A 21,993-nucleotide genomic window follows, 5' to 3' on the forward strand; every position below is an offset into this window, starting at 1 on the left:
ATTGTTGCGGAACTACGGTGCGGATTCTGCAACAAATACACAATATGTTAATCTGACCTTAATCTGATTACACCGTATTTAGTCTATCTGAAATTTTTTTATGGATTTGTAGTGTTTTTAAAAGTTAATAGAGCTTTTTTTTTTATCAGATATGTGATCTAGTGTGAACATTAATGCTGAGTTGGCGTATTTAAAGAGGCTCTGTCACCAGATTTTGCAGCCCCTATCTGCTATTGCAGCAGATCGGCGCTGCAATGTAGATTACAGTAACGTTTTTATTTTTAAAAAACGAGCATTTTTGGCCAAGTTATGACCATTTTCGTATTTATGCAAATGAGGCTTGCAAAAGTACAACTGGGCGTGTTGAAAAGTAAAAGTACAACTGGGCGTGTATTATGTGCGTACATCGGGGCGTGTTTACTACTTTTACTAGCTGGGCGTTGTGTATAGAAGTGTCATCCACTTCTCTTCACAACGCCCAGCTTCTGGCAGTGCAGCACTGTGACGTCACTCACAGGTCCTGCATCGTGTCGGCACCAGAGGCTACAGATGATTCTGCAGCAGCATCGGCGTTTGCAGGTAAGTCGATGTAGCTACTTACCTGCAAATGCTGATGCTGCTGCAGAATCAAGTGTAGCCTCTGGTGCCGACACGATGCAGGACCTGTGAGTGACGTCACAGTGCTGCACTGCCAGAAGCTGGGCGTTGTGAAGAGAAGTGGATGACACTTCTATACACAACGCCCAGCTAGTAATAGTAGTAAACACGCCCCGATGTACGCACATAATACACGCCCAGTTGTACTTTTACTTTTCAACACGCCCAGTTGTACTTTTGCAAGCCTCATTTGCATAAATACGAAAATGGTCATAACTTGGCCATAAATGCTCGTTTTTTAAAAATAAAAACGTTACTGTAATCTACATTGCAGCGCCTATCTGCTGCAATAGCAGATAGGGGCTGCAAAATCTGGTGACAGAGACTCTTTAAGATCTTTAGTGACTAGAACAAGATGTCAGTCGCTACAACACTTGGACAGACAGGATAAAGATTTACAAGAGGAATGCAGGAATCTAAGGGCTCTTACACACGACTGTGTGAGCCGCCCGAGTCCCATCCATGGAAAGATAGGACATGTTCTACCTTTCCACCGATCGGAGATTCGGGTCCGTGAAAACTATCGGGTGCCACTCGCATGCCATAAAAAATGGCCCAAGTGGCATTGAGTCGTGTGCAAGAGCACTAAATGTCGCTTTAAGGGATTTAACATATGAAGATTTCTAATGTACTTTACAAGATCTCTGCTTGCTCCCAGTGAATTTATAAAATTTAGTTTGGCCATGCGACATTAAGTTAAGTGGATAACATTTTATACCAGCCTGCTATGCTGTGCAGCTGAAACTTTTTTTGTGAAAAATAAAAGTAGCTTTTTATAAATATGGCAATAACTACTTGCTAACGTGAATCACAAAGTGGTGCACGCCACACAGTGCTCAATAAATCAAGCGCACATATTATACACCATTATTTCCATGGAAAATGTGCCAAAAAAGTGTCGCACAGAGCTTGACACATTTGGGATCGTGTCCTTATGTGCTGAGACGGGATCATTGCTAATTAAAAGGTTATACAATGAGGACATCTAGACTTGATGGTTGTACTTGTTCAGGACTCCTATTAGCCATAGCCACTGCAAAGAGCGAGTGACGAGCTTGGGGACACTGCATAGGGTAAATGTGGCTACCCACGGGGTTCCAGCTACTGAACCCATGGTAATTACCGGTTGGCCTGCCTTTATGCCCTTTGATCCCTTTTAGAACTTCTATAGAGGTCCATGGGGTCTACACTGTACCTTCAAAGAACTCCAAATAAATACAGAGTTTTTTCTGTCAGATTCTGTACAAATCCAATTCAAACAAAAACTAAGGCATGTTCCATCAGGTGCTGTATGTGCATACGGCGCCTGAACGGCAGCCCACAGTGGCTTTATGGCTCTCTTAGGCACCATGCACACGAACGTGCTTTTGCGGCCGCAATTCCCCCGAAAATCCACCGGAGAATTGCGGCCCCATTCATTTCTATGGGCCCATGCACACGACCATGGTTTCCACGGTCCGTGCATGGCCCAGGAGCCTGGACCGCAGAAAGAACGGGCATGTCTTATTATGGCCGTGTTCTGCGGTCCAGGCTCATAGGAAATAATGGACGCGGTCATGTGCACGGTTTGCGGGCGGCTCGCGGTGACACTCCGCAGCCGGCTGACCCGAAAATCATGGCCGTACACATGGCTACGGTCGTGTGCATGAGGCCTTAGGATATCTTCCCACATGCAAGATATGCTGCAGATTTTCTACAACAAAAAAATCTGCATCAGAATCTAAAAAACCTGCTGTTAAATATGTCACAGAAATCTGCAACACATAATAATATTTTTTTTGCTGTGTTTATTCCTGCAGAAACACCATTTTCTTTCCTGCGGTTGTATTGTCAAGCACGAATTATAGCAGTGATTCCTGCGTTTTTTACTGCGTTTTCGCTGTGTAAATACTATACAAAACTTAACTTGCGTATTTTAGCGTGGAATTTATACTCCCCATTCAAGTCTATAGATCAAGCAGCATCTTCGCACTGAATCCGCAGCATAAATTGATTATGCTGTGGAATTGGAAGTCGCACAACGGAATACTTTCCGCACAACTTGTCTATTTTTTTTCTGCACAGATTTCCGTTCGCACCGTTTAGGCTGTGTGGGACCCAGCCTTATAGAGAGCTGTATAGGTTACATTACACATGGCTCAGGCACAGGGCCATAGAGTTGGTTGTGCCTCTTACTGCAGCTTGGTCCCATTCACTTGAAAGGAACTGAGCAGCATAGCCACAATAAAACTTAGGCCTCAGTGCCTCACTAAACAATAAAGGAGATCACGAGTCGGGGCACCACCCATTCGATATTTATTTCCTATTCTAAAGAAAGGACATCAATATTACAGTCCTCGAAAACCCCTTTAAGTGTATCAAAGCTCTCTCTGCAAGTCCTACAGCTGTGTGAGAATGTTTCAACCTACAGTCCTCGCAACCCCTCTCCACAAGTGCTCAGTGCTTGTCCCCCATAACCTGCTTTTTCACCATTATGAAAATATTTCAACCCTACTCTCCAAATCACACCTCCCTACATGTGCACTTGACCCAAATCCATCCCACCTCATCCCCAACCTTACTACTGTCTCAAATTTTTACATTGGAGGACCCAGACCATGGGTATATGCTGTTGCCACTAGGAGGCTTGACACTAAGAAATGAAAAAGTGGCCCTTTCTACAGAATATACCTTTCCCACAGACACTGAGTTATTCAGTCTTAGTAATGATATGAAGGGAAGAGGGAAATGGGAGGAAACCTCCAGCTCACCAATCTGACACTCCTGTGTTCATAATCGCCCGGGTCAGCCGCGACGGCACACGGCAGCAATAGTAGCAAAAACCAGAGAAGATCCAGCGATTGTGATATCAAAAATAGGAAATACTAGGTTTCCACTTTATTAAATACAAGCTGTCCAAGCTTAAAGTAGAACACCAGGAGGAAAAGACAAGGTGGTGATATGCGGCAATAGAGTAGCCTACGCGTTTCAGGCACTAGGCTGTGCCCTTAATCATGGCTATATACTCGACAGCCATGATTAAGGGCACAGCCTAGTGCCTGAAACGCGTAGGCTACTCTATTGCCGCATATCACCACCTTGTCTTTTCCTCCTGGTGTTCTACTTTAAGCTTGGACAGCTTGTATTTAATAAAGTGGAAACCTAGTTTTTCCTATTTTTGATATCACAATCGCTGGATCTTCTCTGGTTTTTGCTATTATTCAGTCTTAGCTTAGTGTTCATAGGAGGAGGACACTTCCGATAATGCAGCAGTCTTTTTTTACGTTAGTTTTATTTTATTTTTTCATTTCTCCATTTTTACCAGGGAAACGTGGTCGTCAGTCTCTCAGGCGGGCACATGGTGTCATGTTACAAATGTGCTATTGTCTACCTGCTTATGAAGAGAATTGGAACAAGAGTGTCCGCTCCTCTGTCACCCACCAGCCTAAGGAGCGCATCTCTCACAACATCTCCCACCAGTGACTCACTGAGGAGGTGTTCCTGCTGCTCATACATCTGAGATGAAGGAATGGAGACTGCTGACATGGAGAGTGAGCGTTAACACCCACACCCCCCACCCCGGGCCTCCGCATGTGTAAAGCACTGTGAGCACACTCATGGGTCCGCTAGATTCCACCCAGTGGTCGCTACCATTATGCGGGCACTGCAGCCCCTTATTCCTACTAGACACCATTTCCAGCCTGCCTTCAGACGGCGGCACAAGTTTTTAACCTTTCTCTATGGGCGGTGCCATTTTCTCTTACTGGTGTACTAGCTGGAGGGTGGGCCTTCCGCTTATCTAATAGCTCTCCACCATGCTTTTATCTATTCCTCACATGAGGAATCATCATCCTCCTCCGATTTTCTGGTATTGTTCACATGACCGCCAGCAGCATGTCTCGGGGGTGGCGCCTATCTGTTCCGCTGTGTCTCTCCTGCCTTCAGATGGATGCTTCTGGGGGCACAGGACCTCCTGACCAGTGCTGCTACATCTTGCCTCAGGAAGGACACTCTGAAACTGGGTAGGACTGGCCCTTGACTTTTTCTACTTCCCTTACAGGTGCTCTGGCCTCAATACCTGAGCTTTTGCTCATTGTAGGAGCATGTCCTTACTTTCCAGCAGACCTAGTTGAAGGCAGCCATTACTCCATAGGGAGTAGTTATTGCTGCGCAGTGCTGAGTGGTTCTATTGGGTCTCTACTCCCACATTTATTTATTTTTTGCAATGTGTGGCTTTGTGACCCCCTCTACTGCCATGTCTGACCCTAAAGGAGAAACTTCATGGCAGACAATGATTACTCTTCATTATGCATACCCCAAATGTAGTACATAGTTTCCTTGTGGTCAGCCTACTTCCCTATGCAATGCATCCTGGCCAAACACCTGCGTTTCCTGCAGTCTTGCCACCCCCAGTGTTGCCTGCTATGGTGGGTTTGGATCTGGAATGGGTGCATTCCATTTTCGGAACTGTTGATAACCTAGCAAACATCACTCAGTCCATAATGGGCATGTCGTCTAATCTTACTGGCTATCCTCCCCTGGACTCTAAGTCCATGTCTTCCTCATGTAGCAGGCCCCAAAAGCGGTCCAGGTCTGCCTAACTTCTGTTTCACCGTCTTCTGTCTCACCTCCCCCAGCGGAGGTGCAGTCCAGTGCTACCTCTCCCCCTAGAGAGGTTTTGTCAGAGGGGGAACTGTCTGATTTTGAATCGGATTAGGCTGACAAGGGAACTGTGCATCCCCACTTCTGTGGAGGTGCTTATTAGGGCCTTCAGTGACATCTTACATGTCATACATTTCTTTTCACCAGCTTCCGCAGCCCCAGACCGTTTTTCCAGTTCATTCTGAACTTGAAGGTATAGTTTTCAAGGAGTGGAAACACCTTGACAAGAAGTTTTCTCATTCTAGCTGCCTGGACGTCTTCTATTCTTTTCAGGAAGGAACCTCTTCGAAGTGAGTCAAGTCTCTAGCAGTAGAGTCTCCTCTTTCCCGTCTGGCCAAAGCTACTACTTAGCTTATGGTGGACTCCACTTCCTTCAAAGATCCTCTGGTTCACCATATGGAATCCTTTGCCAAATCCGCCATTGAGGCCTCGGCTACACCTTCTGCCCAATTTGCCACAGTCTGGGTCAGCAGAGCTGTCACTGAATGGGCACACAAACTCCATCCTGGCCTGCACTCGGGTCCTTCCGAAGGAGGAACTGGTAAGTTTGTCTCATCTTATCTTATCTCCAATGTGTCCAAGTACCTATGCAAGGCTTCTCTTGACATTACTCATCTGGTAGATTGGGCTCCGGCTTCTACCATCCGCAGGACAACCTGGCATAAAGCTTGGTCTGCGGATACGGTTTCCAAGTGGTCTGTGATGGCGCTCCGCTTTTCAGGTTCCCTTCTATTCAGAACAAGATTGGACAAAATCATCTCAGAGGTTACTGGTGGCAAGAGTACGCATCTCTCTCCCAAAACCGAATCAAGCGAACCGCTCCTGTCATGAAGGCGGGTCCTCGTTATCTGTCCTTTTGTGGGCTCTCCAACACTATGTTCTCCAGACCGCAGTCTCACCAGGACCAGAAGACCAAACCTTCATTTAAAGCATGCCCCCCTGACCTTAGTCTGCAAAGGCCAGTAAGTCCACTTCCGCCTAAAGGTGTACCCCTGCTCGATACAGTTCGACTTTCACTTTCAAGGAAGTCTGGCTCTCACACATTGCGGATGCCTAGGTTCAGGGGGTGGTATTCTTGGCATACAAAATCAAATATACCAGCCTTCAACAAGAGCGTTCTTTTCAGTTCGCTGTACCTCAGTCCCCCTCAAGGACTTGTAGCTGCTCGTTCCTATTTGCCTGACTCACCAACCCTTCCTGCGCTTTGCAGTTTACCATTACCATTTGTGGGTCTTCCCTTTTGCCTGGCCATGGCGCCGAGAGTCTTTACAAAAGTTTTTTCGATCGTGATGGCGCTCCTTCAGACCAGGGAATGTCTGGCACCTCATACCTGAATCACATTTTCATCATTTCTTCCGGTGGGGAATACAAGACAGCGCTCCAGATCACTCTGGACACTTTGTGGTTCGTTTGGATTGTCAACCGCTCCAAATCTTGCCTGTCTCCTCAGCAAATCAGGTTCCTGGGCATGGCTTTCAACACTCGTTCTGCGAGAGTCTTCCTTCCTCTGGATCGCTGCTCTAACTTCACTTCGCCTCTGCATGAGGGTTCTTGAACCAGGGTGGCCTCAATTGAGTCTATCCCCTTCGTGCAGTTATACACGTACTCCCTTCAGCGGGTGATCCTCTCCCAGTGGAACCGTTCTATGGATCTACGGTTCACCCTTCTCCTTGCAGTACATCGATCGCTTCGGTGGTGTATCTTCTCCCTGGCCGTTCCCCAAGGTCACTGGCTGGTACTCTATGGATGCCAGTCTCAAGGGGTGTGGTGGAACTATTCGGAACCTCATAGTCCGGGGATGTGGTCTCCACACAGCTCCCACCCATTGTGTTTTCAAGCGTTTTTTTGTTTATGGTTTTCAGTTTGAGGGATTCTCCTCTATTGTTTTGACACAACTTTTCTTACATTGTTTCTGCTACACCTACTGCTTGCGGGCAGACTTAATAGCTCAGTGTCTCAGTGCCTCCTAGTGGCAACAGCATATACCCATGGTCTGTGTCCTCCAATGAACTGGATAAGAAAATTATTTTACGATGAGTACTCAAAAAATCCTGTTATCTCAGCTCTAACACATCTTTTCAACCTATCTCTAACCACTGGTATATTCTCTTCTTCATTAACATGCAACCATCACACCCATCCTTAAGAAGCCATTTCTTTTTTTTTTATAAATTCTTTTATTTGTCATTTTGTTATTTTATCACAAATCGTACAAATAATATACACAACATAGTGTGAAAATGGCAGTGAAAAACATGCAACAGATCACAGGTCAGTTATCAGCCTCACATCAACACATGGGGTCACCTGAGAGTACCATGTCGCTGAAAACACTTATTTAGGGAATCTCCGATATGCACCCTGAACCCGCAGCCGTGCATGGTATGTCCTAAGTGTGCATAAGAGCATTAAAGAGAGAAACAGACACAGAGAGAAGGAGAGGCAAATTAGTAAGGAAAGAAAGAAGAGAAAAATGGGGAGGGAGAAAACAAAAAGGGAGGTGGGAGGGGGAGCTGACCTGACATACCGGATCTAGACAGGAATTCACGAGGCCATGATGATTTTATATTCCTCGGTCGTTTGGAAACTAATCCATTCACGCTATGTTTTTAGGAAGGAGGCATGAGTCCCCTTCATTGATGCCGTGAGGTCCTCCATTCTCATGATTTCCTGGATTTTGCCGAACCACATGCTCACCGTCGGAGGACAGGACTGTCTCCACAGTGCAGGAACACATGCCCTAGCCGCGTTTACCAGGTGTCGAACTACCGAACGTCTATACGAGGGCAGTGGGACCTCGCACAGATGAAGCAGGAAGAGGGCCGGGGATCTCGGGAGAAGGTAATCCGTAAACTTTGAGGAAATGCGCCACACCTCGGACCAGAACCCAGTCAGGAGTGGGCAGTCCCAGAAAATATGCAGGATTGTACCCACATGGTCCCCACATCTCCAGCATAATGGCGAGGCCGCCGGGATCATAGCATGCAATCTGGAAGGCACCCTGTACCAACGTGACAATATCTTAAACCCTGCCTCTTGGAATCTACTGGCCATGGAGGACTTATGCGTCATGGTGAACAGGCGGTCTTGTTGTTCAGGTGTAAATGTTTCGCCCAAATGCCTCTCCCAGCTGGGCAAGTACGGAGGTGGTGGCAAATTGGAGGGGCGAGATCAAAAACGCATAGATTCTGGATAAAGCATGTTGGATCGTGCCTGTGCCTGTACACAGGAGTTAAAACGCGGAGCAGTCCCGTAGTTGCTCTCCAGGATGTTCTAGGGACGCCAGGAAATGTCGCAACTGGGTAACCTGCCATGTCGAGAAAGGGACAGGGTCCGACAGAGCTTGTATTTGATCGCTCGTCATCCACCTCCCCTCCTGCTGAAATTGTAGGGCCTGCCCCTTACCCACCCGCAACCATACTTAAAATGGACCACTATCCAGTCCCGGTGGAAAGGCAGGGTTGCCCAAGATCGGAAATAGCGGGGAGGGGGACGGCGAGAACTCTGCCCAAGTAAACACCCGCGCTGCGACTGCCAGAGTGGGGCCGATTGTCTTGTGTAACCGCACGACCCTGGGAACATGTCTGCCCAACCATGGCAGAGCCTGCAATGGGATAGACATAAACGCCTGTTCCATAGACACCCATTCTTTCATCCCGCCGTGCCGGAACCAGTCTAAGATTCGTGTCAAGTGGGAGGCGTGATGATAGGAGACAAAGTCCGGAAGACCAATGCCCCCCTCCCCCTTTACACGAAAGAGCAAAGATCGGGCGATACGTGCTGGTTTCCCTGCCCATATCAATTTGTGCACCAGGGACAGCAGGGACTGAAAGAACGGGCGTGGGATATGGATCGGTAGGGCCTGTAGGAGATACAGAATCCGTGGCAAGATGTTCATTTAAAAAAATCGCACACCTACCGAACCAGGTGAAAGTGCCCGACGTCCAATAGTCCAGGTCCGCCTTTATACGTTGAAGAAGCAAAGGGAAGTTCACCGCATAAAGGCGAGAAAGATCACTGGGAAGTCGGACTCCCAGGTATTTAAGCGAATCCCTTGCCCACTTGAAGGAAAAGGATTCCGACAAGTCAGCGACCAAAGTCTGTGGAAACGAGATATTAAGGGCCTCTGACTTCTGGTAGTTTATTTTGAAGTTGCATAATCTCGAGTATCTACTCAGCTCCGCCATCAGGTTAGGCAAGAAAATTCTAGGGGCTGTGAGGAAGAACAGCAGGTCATCCGCGTAAGCGGCAACCTTATGGGATCTGCCTCCCAGGTCCAAGCCTGTAATGTCCGAGTTGGAGCGGACGTGACACAACAAGGGCTCCAGGCTATCGCCCCATCACACTACATCCCATTACCTAAAAGATTGAACAACATTTCCACCTTGAAATGTCTTCCCTTCTTTCATCCAACTCTCTTTTCGACCATCTACAACAGGGGGGGGGAACGTCCAGCTCGCGGTCCGTATAAGGCCCTCGGGATCATTTGGTCCGGCCTGACCTCACTCTGACCTTTGCTGCCGCTGTGATTCCGCCCTACTCACTCACATTTAGGAGCCAAGTATTGGAGACAGCAGCGGCGGTCTGAGTGAGGTCGGTGCGTGCCGGCCCAAGAGTGGATCAGTACGGTCACCTGACCTGAGTCAGTGAGGTCAGGTGACCGGACTGGTCCAATCCCGGGCCGGAAGTGGCATAGCTATAGGGGTCGCAACTGCGACCGGGACCCTAAGCCTGGGGGGTCCGCGGGACCCACGTTGCCACACAGCGCTGACCGTGCTGGACTCGCTTCCAACTGAATCTGCATCTGCAGGACGCACATTCAGTTGGGTTCAAAGCCTTGCTCCAGCATTCACTGCGCCGCGAGCGGCTCCTCGCAGGCAGGCGCGATGAGACGTCATTGTGCCTGTCTGCGCCGACTCACTCACAGCACAGTGCAGAGGAGGAGAAGGATGCTCCACCCGTCGTGGGAACGGGGATATTTAAGTAATTATGTTATTATTTTTCTATTAGGTACATACCTATGGGGGCATTATACTGGGTATGAGAGGGGGGCTCATATGGTAGCTGCTGAGGGGGAATTATACTGGGTATGGGACAGCTATGGAGAGCATTATACTGTATGGGGGGCATTATACTGTATGGGGCAGCTATGGGGGCATTATACTGTATGGGGGTATTATACTTTATGGGGCATTATAGTGTATGGCGCAGCTATGGGGGCAATGTACTGTATGGGGCATTATAGTGTGTGGGGCAGCTATGGGGGGCATTATACTGTATAGGGCAGCTAAGAGGGCATTATACTGTATGGGGAACATTATACTGTTTGGGGCAGCTATTTTTAAGCGGCGTCTGATCATGCCCTAAGGGAATTATATTTCATTGGCGTCTAGTTTCTATTGCGGTTCAGGGAGAAGACAGAAGTCGCAGTAGGTGAGCAGATTTTTATTTTTTATATTACTAACTTTATTTTTTTATTTTGCAGGTTATGCTCGAAAGTTTGGACTACATCGTAGATACGTTTGACTACTTCGATGATCTACATTTTAATTTGAATAAAAAATAAATAAATATTAAATTACCAAATATTGAATTATTTAAATAAAAAAATATTTTCTTAGAGTATATTCACACAGTGCGGTTTTGCCGCGTTTTCGCTACGCAGAATTCCATTATAGCTTATAATGTGGGCATATGTAATCTGTGCGGAGTACATCAGGGTATATGTAAACTGGGCGGAGTACATTAGGGTATATGTAAGCTGTGTGGAGTACATCAGGGTATATGTAAACTGGGCGGAGTACATCAGGGTATATGTAATCTGTGCGGAGTACATCAGGGTATATGTAAACTGGGCGGAGTACATCAGGGTATATGTAAGCTGTGTGGAGTACATCAGGGTATATGTAAGCTGGGCGAAGTGCATCAGGTCATAATAGGATAACGTAATAATGGGGTAAATGAATAATAAAATTAATTATCTCTGGATAGTGACGTACACTTTGAACCAATCCTTTATGCACATGGCAGATTTTTGGGTGCAGGAGTCGCACTTCTAAAGGGTGTCCGTGGTATTGTACATAATATCCGCACTCCAGCATTGCTTAATCTTTGACTTCTTCACTATCCCCATATGTAGCACGGATCCCAAAATGTCATAGTTTCCGCCGTATTTACAGGGTCTATCAGTGGGGGCTAGCTAATGATGACGTGGGGTTTTAGGTGAAGAACTGCTGCACTTATAAATTAGTCTGGGCAGTTGTTTTGCATTATTGCGTTCCGAGAGTCATAACTTTTTATTTTTCCATTGACGAGCTGTGTGATTTTCATGGAATGACCTTTTTATTAGTATCATTTTTTTTAATCAGTTTTTATTCAATATTTTTTGGGAGGTGAGGAGACCAAAAAACAGAAATTCTCTCACTGTTTTTTATACATTTTTAACGGCGTTCTCTGTGCAGTATAAACAACATGTTTAATTTATTCTGCGTTTCGATACGATTATGGCAATACCAAATTTATATAGTTTTTATATGTTTTACTACTTTTAGGGGGGATTCACACGAACGTGATTTGGCAGCGTGTAGGCCGCGTGGTTTTCGCGCGGCACGCAATGCCCTATAGAAGTCTATGGGGCAGTACACACAGTCCGTGTATTTTGCGCAGCGTTTGTTCGCTGCGCAAAATACGTGACAGGTTCAATAACTCTGCGTATTTCACGCATCACGCACCCATTGAAGTCAATGGGTGCGTGAAAACCAGGCAGGTCGCACGGAAGCACTTCCGTGCGAACAGACTGAAACAGCGCACGAGCTGTCAAAAGGATGAATGGAAACAGAAAAGCACCACGTGCTTTTCTGTTTCCAAGCATCCAAACGGAGTGTCTTTGCGAGGAGCGAACCCCGACAACCGAAGCTAACTTCACCGGGTTCGGCCAAACTCGTTTTGGCTGAACCCGGCAAAAAAATTTCCGGTCCGCGACGTCGGGAGACATTCACTGTGCATGGTGCTGAAAGAGTTAAACTGTTTCAGCACCATGGACAGTGACTTGCGATCCCAAAATACATTAACCTGTAAAAAAAACCCGAAGTTCTAACTTACCGATTACTCCTGTCTCCTTCCTGCAGTCCGACCTCCCGGGATGACACTTCAGTTCAAGTGACAGCTCCAGCCAATCACAGGCCAAGCACAGGCTGCAGCCAATCACAGGCTGCAGCGGTCACTTGGACTGCCGCGTCATCCAGGGAGGTGGGGCCCGATGTCAAGAGAGGCGCGTCACCAAGGACGCGTCACCAAGGCAACGGCCGGGAAGTTCTCGGTAAGTAGGAACTTTATCTTTTTTTTTTACAGGTTTTTCGCTGTTGTGTTCGGCATTCACTGTCGAGGGTGCTGAAAGATTTAGCTCTTTCAGCACCTTGGACAGTGACGGGCGTTGACAAGCCTCATCTCTATGATGCCGGCTGCGCGAAAATCACGCAGCCGCGTATCAGACACGCATGACACACGCAGCTGTCAAATGGTTTTTGCGCTCGCAAAACGCCGCGTTGTTTGCGCGCGCAAAAACGCAACGTTCGTGTGAATCTGCCCTTACACAATAAAAACACTTTTCTAAATAAAATAATGTTTTAGTGTCACCATATCCTGAGAGCCATAACTTTTTTTTTTTGTTGACGGAGCTGAGTGAGGGCTTGTTTTTTGACAAACTGTAGTTTTTATTGGTATCATGTTGGGGTACGTGCAACTTGTGACCAAAAAAGGAAATTCTGCCATTGTTTTTTATTTTATTTTTTTACGGTGTTCACCATGATAAACAATATGATATTTTTATAGGTCAGGCCGATACGAACGCAGCATTACCTATTATGTACAGTGAAGGAAATAACTATTTGATCCCTTGCTGATTTTGTACGTTTGCCCACTGTCAAAGACATGAACAGTCTAGAATTTTTAGGCTAGGTTAATTTTACCAGTGAGAGATAGATTATATAAAAAAAATAAATAAAGAAAATCACATAGTCAAAATTATATATATTTATTACAAAATCAGCAAGGGATCAAATACTTATTTCCTTCACTGTATATATTTTTTTTATAATTAGAAAGGACTTGATCAGGTAAACAGGGCGATTATTGTTTTTATTACGTAAAACTTTTATTTATCTAAAACTTTTTTTTTTACACATACTAGGGGACTTGAAGTTCTGATCCCCAGTACAATACACTGCACTACTTATGTATGTACATATGTAGTGCAGTGTATTGTAACTGACATTTTACAACTGACAGTTAAGCCTATTACGTCCTGCCTTGAGCAGGACCTAATAGGGTTCCATACCTGGCAACCAGGAAGCCGTTGCTAGGCCATCCATCAGCACCCCACGGTTTTTCGCGGTGGCCAACGGGGTACAGAGGGAGCCCCCTCCCTCTGTGTCAATCACTTTAATGGGTTATCGGAGATAACGGTGATCGCCGCCGTTGCAGTGGGATGTCGGCTGTACATCACAGGTGACACCCGCTGAAGATGAAGCGCGCACAGCTCTTGTGCCCGCTTCATCCTCAGGGCGTTACTGTACGCCCATTTGCGGGAACGCACCGCTAAAAAGGACGTACAGTAACGCCCATTTGCAGGAAGGGGTTAATCACCTATTTTACAGGATAGGTGACAAATATATGATAGCTGCACGCGCGATCGCTGGGACATCCAGCAATCACGAGGGTCCTGTGTCCCTATTTGAATGTTTTCCAGTCTATGTCCTTTATTCAGCAGCGCCCAGATATCCTTGTTTTTATTTACCTTTTATTTATCCTATTTGAATGGAGCAAGACAAGCGTACGCACTACCACTTTATTTACTTTTTATGATAATGGCAAAGATAACCGAGTGCAGAACTATTTCTATCAATCATAAAAAGAATGACTGCCATGAAAGTGTGCATGCGTAACAGCCTTTCCATTTACACGGGGGACACAGGACCCTCGTACTCATGATCGCTGGGGGTCTCCACAGTCAGACATCTATCTCCTATCCACAGGATAGGTGATAAATGTTTTTGTGGGACAACCCATTTAAATAACTGGATAAAATACCCATAACGTCAAGCAATCTAGTACATATTAGGCCTGATTCACATGAAAAACTGCATCCGTGCTCAGTGCTGCGGGACGCGATGTCACGCATCCCGCATAGTTGAGTCTATGGAGGGATGCGTGATGCGTCAAAAGATAGGACATGCCTATTTTCGGACGGACCCTTCACCCGGTCCGTTGAAACAACGGCTGTGTGAACGGCAACATTGAATTACATAGGTCCGTGGGACGGCCGCTCTTTCAACGGCCGTCCCATGGACGTTTAACACGTTCGTGTGAATCAGGCCTAAGGCTGTGTGCACATTGCGGTAATAAAGCCGCAATTCAGCATCAATTTTGCGGTTGCAAGACCTGGAGTGGCGAAATGTTCTATGGTGATCTAAGTTATGTTCAGTGCAACCATGGGTTTGACAGGTCTTGTTGACATACAAAATGCAGACTGTAAACGGCGCTGTCTGCTCCCGCCACTATTTACTCACCAGTCAATGGCGTCCTCTGGCTCTTGGAGGGCGCCGCGTCTCTCCTTTACTCCACGCTATTCTACGTCACGCCTTCTCCTTTTTCAGGGGCCAGAGCACACCAAATTTCACCCAGTTTTTCCTGGGTTTAAAAGGGTACGCCCTACTTTGCTTTATGTCAGAGCAATTAGGTTAGTTTATCTAGCTTGCTAGTTCAGCTCTCTCTTTGTATTCTATTGGATTTGCTGTTACTGACCCTGCTTGAATTTGACCATCCCTGTCTGCCCCCTGCCCTGACCTATTGCTTCTTTTCTGTGACGATCATCTGCCACCTGCCCTAACCTATGCTAATACCTAACGCTGCATCTTGTGTCTGCTGTTATTGTACCTCGCCTGTCCATGATGGCCATTGCCAACGAGACTACTCTGGGGGTAGCAATCTGGGAATACTAGCAGCCAAGTTCACATCTGGAGGTTAAAAATTTAACACCTAGCTATCCCTTAAACTCTTCTTCCCAGTATAGCCACACACTAAATCCGTCAATAACACAGTGGGTCCTCCGTAGACCTAGTGAGTGACCGTTTGCTCAGGCCATGGACCACCAGTTGTGTGCCAGAATCACTTGCTTCAGTTGTTACAAAATCTCACCTTAATGCCTCATCTTTTCCAGCTGTACCTGCTGCCTCCCTAGTGGCACAAACACCACTTGAAGCTGCTGCCTACAGTCCTGGATTACATCTACTGACTCCCTCTTGCTATGATGGTGACTCCAAGTCCTGCAGAGGATTTTTGAATCCAGGCACAATCCATTTTGACGTGATGCGCATCAGTTTGCTTCTGATCGGGCCAATGTGGCCTACATCTAATCTCTACTGTCTGGAGAAGCGCTCGCCAGGGTAGTAGCCCACTTTAAGAGAAGCAAAGACGAGAAGCGCAGAGCTCTTCCACAATCTCACCCATGAGACAAGGTCTGGCTATCCTCCAAGTGCATTCATTGAGGACACCGTGTTTTAAGTTAGCGCCTTAGTTTTTGGGCCCCTTTGTTGTTTTGAGACAGATCAAACCTGTCTCCTACAAGCTTTGTCTAACATAGTCTTCAAAAACTCCTAAATATTTTCATGTGTCTCTCGTTAAGCCGCTGGTCCAGAATCATCTACATGAAGTCTCCTAGTTCTCCTACTTGCTCTACTTCTGATACTGAGTATGAGGTCGAAGAGATTCTGGATACCAAGAGATTCAGGGAGAAGCTCTGGTACCTTGTCTATTGGAAGAACTGTGGTCCTGAGCGGAGATCCTGGGAACGTGAGTAGAATGTGTATGCTCCATATCTCCTCAGGAAATGTTTTAGTTTCTTTCATTACAAACCTAAAAAGAGGGGGCGTAAGGAGGTGGGTACTGTAATGGCCACCACTCCCCACCGCTGTATACCTCTCCACGGCATTCTCTGGCTCCTAGCCAACAATGCGTTCCTACCTCACTCTATTCTGTTTGCAGCCTCCCTCGCCGCTGCTCTCCGCCTGTCCCTTGTGCACTTCCTAGTGCGTGTTCTGACTCCCCTGGTCTTGAAGGACCAGAAAGTGGCTACTAACCAGCTTTCCCAGGGTATAAAAGGGACCTCACCCTGTCCACCATTGCATGGGCAGTTAGGTTTCTCCTAGCTTGCGAATGATCTCTTGCGTAATACTTTGGCTTTCCAGTGATTGACCTCTGCAACTTAGACTAGCTTGCCGCCTGCCCTGACCTCTAGCTTGTTACTCGTGATGAACCTCTGCCGTGCCAGTGCAATTTTGCCGCCTGCCCTTACTTATACTATACCTGACCTTGCATTCTGTTTGCTGAGTCTGTACTATGCCTTTAAACGTCGGTAGCCGCCAAGGGAGACTAATCTGGGGGTAGCGACTTGGGGATCCACAGCAGCGAAGTCCAGATCACTGTATAGGGGTTAAAGGGTGAATACCTGAGGTTCCCTTAAACTTTAGCCCCACGTCAAATCCCTTGGTGACACAGTGGGTTCACACCATCCTTTGTAGGCACCGTGACAATCTCACTCTCCATGAGCCCCGTGACACAAGTGCATATTGTCTTGCAGCATCTTGGGGAGAACAATCTTTATGCCAAGCTGGAGAAGTGTCTCTTTGAAAGATCCAGTTTACCTTTTCTAGGGTAAATAATTTCTCACCAGGGACTTCAAATGGATCTAGCGAAATTATGTGCAGCACTCAAGTGGTCTCGTCCCTAAGTACTCAAAGTCATACAGCGATTTTTATTTATTTTAGAATTTTTCCATAATTATCGCAAATTTATTCCACATTTTTCTTCTCTGGTGGCTCCCATCTCTGGTTTTACAAAAAAGGGTGCTAATGCGAAGGTCTAGACTCCTTTAGCTTATTTAGCTTTCCTCTGCCTTGACAAGACCTTCTCATTATTTTCTTGTTTAAATTTTTTTCCTTCATTACCGATCAGAAGACAAAAAAGGTCAAGGCTCTTTTGATTCAGATCAAGATCCAGAACCACAATACATTATCGCCCTCAGTCGTCTTTTGCCAGTGGCTCCAGCTAAAGTTCTCAATATTCCTCCTGGAAAAACGTTTGTTCTTTATAACCAAAGAATACAAATTCTGAGTACTCTGGGCATCCTGGGATATGGAAAACTCTAGATTTAGTCTCTCGTCACTACTGGTGGTCTCCCCTGCCCTGGGACACTAAAGGGGTTTTCCCATAATCATTATGATGATCAGATATGTATCACCTATCTTGTGGATAGGTGATAAATAATGATTATGGGAAAACCCCTTTAAGGAATACGTAACAGCTTGTTACACTTGTGCTCAAAACAAAGTTTCACTTCAAATGGCCAGGAGGATTGCTTTTTCCTTTTGCTTATTCCCGGACCCATATCGATATGGACTTCATTACCCATTTAAAGAGTTCCTCTGGCTTCTCTGTGATCTGTATCATAGTTGACCATTTCTCTAAAATGGCACACATTATTCCACTATCCTACTGCTACTCGTCTGGCTACTCTCTTTATTAAACACATTTTTAGCCAGCATGGACTCCGTGAGCATACTGTGTTTGACAGAGCTGTACAAGTCACTTCTGGGTTCTGGAGAGCTCTATGTAAGTTACTTGAGGTTATCTTAACCTGTTTTACAGCTAAATGACCAGAGCAAATTTCACAATTTTGCTATGCACTTCTTTAGATGACTATAACTCTGTAGGTGAATAAAGTTCATCTTTGAATTTTACACTCTTTTTTAAAGGACAGATAGGGCTTTGTTTTAGTGGCATTTGTCAGTATATATCATTTTTATTTTTTTCTCTAAAGTGGGCAAAATTGGAAAAAAATACAAGAATTTAGCAATTGCGTCAGTTTATGCTAGCATTTTTCACACACAGTATGGACCACAGACAAAATTAATCTCCTTTCACATTCTTCCACTTCTCCCGTGCATGGGGATACCAAATATGTGTGCCTTATTCACTGTGCGGGCATGTGCCAGGGCTTGGCATAAAAGGAGGCTTTTTGGCCTTTTCGGTCCAGGAATTTTGCATTTGATTTTATAGCCGCATACTGTTTTCTGGGGGGCGTAATGCTGCTGAAACATTAGAAACACCCCATAAATGACTTCATTCACACAAGTAGACCCCACAAGGTTTCCTTCAAGGGGTTTATCATATTTTTAGAATGTCCAGTTTTCTTCTGAAAGTTTCTTGAATAAGATGGAACAAAATAAAATCAGCTTTTTTTTTAGCAAATGCATCAGTTTATGCCAGCATTTTTCACACACGGTATAGACCATGGCCAAAATTCATCTCCTTTCACATTCTTCCACTTCTCCCGTGCATCAATGGAGGAATCCCTAGTTCTTAGACTCATGTACCGAAGGGTAACTGTTCACCATCCATATGAATTTATGTATACAGGCTGTTATAAATGTGTAAAACATACCCATGTCTATCTAGTTCTTTGATGGAGGTCAGTATAGACTGAACATAAGCAGGGTTTATACCTCATTGAGCCCACCCACCATAATAATTCTATGTTGTCTGAAGTCATCAATTCCACGGTCAATAAGCGTGTATAGTGCCATGACAACCAGATGCCAACACTATGTTAACACCGTAAATTATGTGTACATAGTAATCTGTTTGATAAGACAATAGTACTCTATATAGTGGTGGGCCTTGAACACATTTATATTTTATGGATGGGTTGCACCTAATAAAAATATATATATAGGCCGCATTAGATTTTTGCGAACATATCCATGTTCGTCTGATTCTGTAACGGGGGTCATCACTATAGACTTAACAGGTTAGGGGTGTATGTCTCATGCTATTTGGAGTCTTTAATTCCCGGGTCAATAGGCAAATGTAGTGCAGTATGTCCTTGTGGATATTCTGGTTGCTATGACAACCAGACGCTAACACTCTGTTAACATCGTAAATGATGGGTTCATAGTACTCCTTTTAAGAACATAACAACATTTTATAGAGTCAGGTTTTGAGCATGGTGATGTTCTATGCGTGTATTGCTTCTGGTATCTCAGTGCTATATCCCCATGTAAATAATATATCCGCTTTTTGGATCTCTGATGTTACTAGGGACGCTGGGCGTCTGGACTACACCTGATTGGTTGCCGATATAGGGAGGCGTGCCGCAGTCCTGACAGGTCACTAGTGACGTGTCGTATCTGGATTGGCGGTGGCCGTGTGCATGTCAGTGTAGGAGGAGGGCTTAAGCTGTTTAAAAGACCGGCACTTCGCCGGCTCATGTGCGACTATTATACCTCAGTCGTGCACGGGCCGGGAGGTTATGTAAAGCACACAAATGTGCGATCCGGCAATATTGTGAAACAACAATTTGAAATACCAATAATCCCTGATGATGCACCATAAACACTGGTGGTGTAGAAACGCGTAGGATTAGCTCGGTATAGCACAATAAACATTGAGTGAATGTGGGTCAGCAATTTTACAACAAGGTGCATGCTACTTATCACCGGAAATTTTTTTGGTTTCGATTGCTGACCATATCACTGTACTTGGCTTAAAGAGCCGGACTAGCGCAGTGTAGCGCATGGTGTAGCGTGGTACAGCGCAACTACCTTTCAATTATTGGGTTCAGCAATTATAATATAATAGGAGAGACTGGTCTAGGGGTTAATACTACCCATTGCCTTTTAGGCCGTGTCTCTGCTGCTGACCTTATGATTGAGCCTGGTATATTTGGCTTTAAGGGCCCATTTTAATGATTATCAATTAAAATTTATTTTAATCGTTCATTTCAGGCAGTAAACTTATAATTTAACAGAACGGACACAGGTCTATCAAATTGGTACTAATTTTCTTGAATAAGATGGAAAAAAATAAAATCAGCTTTTTTTTAGCAAATGCATACGTTTATGCCAGCATTTTTCACACACGGTATAGACCATGGCCAAAATTCATCTCCTTTCACATTCTTCCACTTCTCCCGTGCTCGGGGATACCAAATATGTGTGCCTTATTCACTGTGCGGGCATGTGCCAGGGCTTGGCATAAAAGGAGGCTTTTTGGTCCAGGAATTCTGCATTTGATTTGATAGCCACATACTGTTTTCTTGGGGGCGTAATGCTGCTGAAAGATTAGAATCACGCCATAAATGACTTCATTCACACAATTAGACCCCACAAGGTTTCCTTCAAGGGGTTTATCATATTTTTAGACAGTCCAGTTTTCTTCTGAAAGTTTCTTGAATAAGATGGAACAAAATAAAATTAGCTTTTTTTTAGCAAATGCGTCAGTTTATGCTAGCTTTTTCACCCACAGAATGGACCACGGACAAAATTCATCCCATTTCACATTCTTCCACTTCTCCCGTGCATGGGAATACCAAATATGTGTGCCTTATTCACTGTGCGGGCATGTGCCAGGGCTTGGCATAAAAGGAGGCTTTTTGGCCTTTTCGGTCCAGGAATTTTGCATTTGATTTTATAGCCGCATACTGTTTTCTTGGGGGCGTAATGCTGCTGAAACATTAGAAACACCCCATAAATGACTTCATTCACACAAGTAGACCCCACAAGGTTTCCTTCAAGGGGTTTATCATATTTTTAGACAGTCCAGTTTTCCTCTGAAAGTTTCTTGAATAAGATGGATCAAAATAAAATTAGCAATTTTTTAGCAAATGCGTCAGTTTATACCAGCATTTTTCACACACAGTATAGACCATGGACAAAATTAATCTCCTTTCACATTCTTTCACTTCTCCCGTGCATGGGGATACCAAATATGTGTGCCTTATTTATCACATAGAGATGTAGGAGGGTGGACGATAGAAGAAGATTATTTCACAAATCGCTTTTTATCAAAGCTGGTTTTACAAAACTCAACAGAGTCTCTATAACACTTCCAAAATATCTGCTCTTGAAGCAGAAATCCCAAAATATTCATCTAGGGGTATAATGGGAATTTATTTTTTGGGGTTTTCTAAAATAAGAAATTGCAGGTTTATGCAAATGGAGCTATTCAGCAGATGAACTTTAGAAAACATGCAAATATGACAGCCACCCCCCACCCCCCACCCATTCCCTCCCTCACCCTTGGAGTAAAATCAGGGGAAAAATAAAAAAGTAATGTAGGGCAAATATATTTTCAACGAATTAACTAAAATCTAATAATGCAGAACAGTGTGGCATTTTTTAAAACATGGCTCAATGCACAGGCCTGGTTGCGAGGGACATGATGGACAGAAATATCGGGAATCTTTGCGGTGCCCGTCTTTTCTGCAGACGCGGCACTTTTTCTGGGGGTTGCTTCTGGTTGGTGTTGGGGGAATCCAACTGATGAAGTGTCTTTCAGTCAGTCGCGTGACATCCTCAGACTGGGGGCATTCTCGGGTGTCCTGAACATCAAAAATGAGGCCTTCTGTAAAGGATCTGCCAGGCACAGCTTCAGGGTTAACTTCCTTAGGTAATCAGTCTTCACCTGAGTCTATCTCTCTGAGACTGACTCCAGCTTCCACCACTCAGGCTGGCAGGCTTAGGAGTGGGAGAGCCTATCGCAGCCTGGCCAGACTCAGCTAGCTCCCGCCCTCTGTCTATTTATACCTGCCTTTCCTTTTCCTCCTTGCTTGTGATTCTTTCCGTGTGGTTTCCTGGCCCA

The sequence above is a fragment of the Rhinoderma darwinii genome, chromosome 3 (genome assembly GCF_050947455.1).
Source record: "Rhinoderma darwinii isolate aRhiDar2 chromosome 3, aRhiDar2.hap1, whole genome shotgun sequence".
Classification (NCBI taxonomy): Eukaryota; Metazoa; Chordata; class Amphibia; order Anura; family Rhinodermatidae; genus Rhinoderma; species Rhinoderma darwinii.